The sequence below is a fragment of the Triticum dicoccoides genome, chromosome 6B (genome assembly GCF_002162155.2).
Source record: "Triticum dicoccoides isolate Atlit2015 ecotype Zavitan chromosome 6B, WEW_v2.0, whole genome shotgun sequence".
In the NCBI taxonomy this organism is placed as follows: domain Eukaryota; kingdom Viridiplantae; phylum Streptophyta; class Magnoliopsida; order Poales; family Poaceae; genus Triticum; species Triticum dicoccoides.
Window position 1 is genome coordinate 633,570,309 of NC_041391.1, and position 1,170 is coordinate 633,571,478.

The following is a 1,170-nucleotide window of genomic DNA, read 5'->3' on the forward strand; positions in this document are numbered from 1 at the left end:
CATTTGGTAGGAGTGGATCGGAGGGGATTTGAGCGGAATTTCCTCGCGTGGCCCGGAAACCTCGCGAAACCACGAGGGCTCATTTGATACGCCGGGTTTCGACGGCCCAATCCCTCAAATCCCCCTCAGATCCCTCGTTTCCACGTGGTTCAGAGCCCTCGAGGGGGGACTCGGGGATTTGGAGGAGACGAGCCTGCCCGCCGCCCGCTCAACGTGCTGCCGCCCGACTCCTCCTCAAGACGCCGCCGCCCGACGCCTCGACGCCGGCGTACCTCCTCCTTCATACTGGCCTTCGCCCCGACGGTATGTCCTCGCCGCCCCTCCCCTCCTTTCACGGAGGTAAGTCATCGCCATGGCTGCCACCTCCCGTGCACCCTCCATTCGCCTTGTCCTACGGGCGAGCTCGCCAAGAACGCCGTCTCCCTCCGACCGTCTCTTCTTGCCCCTCGTCGACCCTACCCCAACCTGGCGAGATTGCAATAAATTAGTGATGGTGATGTTCTAATGGATCTAGGAGGATAAATTGGCAGATTGTAGTACTGGATCAGCAGATTGTAGTGCTGGATAAATCAGCAGATTGTAGTGCTGGTTCAGTAAACTAGCGATGGTGATGGTATGATGGATAAATTAGCAGATTCTGGTACTCCCTCCGGTCCTTTTTACTCTGCACATTGGATTTGCCGAAAGTCAAACTTAGCTAAGTTTGACCAAGTTTATATTAGAAATTATTAGCATCTATAATATCTAATAAATATAATATGAAAATATATTCCGAGATGAATCTAATGATATAGGTGTTGTTATGTAAATGTCAATAATTTTTTATATAAACTTGGTCAAAGTTGGATGAGATTGACTTCAGACAAACCTAATATGCAGAGTAAAAAGGACCGGAGGGAGTACTACTAAGCATCAGCACAGCAAAGCAACGTAGTGGTCTGATGGATTTTTGGTCTTGTTTACATATTTAGTTTCCAACATAATGGTCGCTTAATCTGTTTCATGCATGTATATATCATGCTGAATTCTTACCATGATCATCCCTGCTTATTTTTGTTGATTATCTCTGTTTATTTTAGTAAATCTCATGATTTATGTCTGTATATAACAAATGATTTTTAGTAAATATGCACACCACTACAGCTACTGCCAGTGGCGGAGCTAGCGGAG

General features: G+C 46.9%; 1 long non-coding RNA gene across 1 annotated transcript in view; it reads left to right on the top strand.

The window, feature by feature from the left end:
* The window catches only part of LOC119324737, a 4,940-nt gene continuing 3,770 nt past the window's right edge, over nucleotides 1-1,170 (top strand). The window contains exon 1 of the long non-coding RNA XR_005157129.1: nucleotides 1-303. This is a non-coding gene — a long non-coding RNA (uncharacterized LOC119324737). The remainder of the gene's footprint in view (nucleotides 304-1,170) is intronic.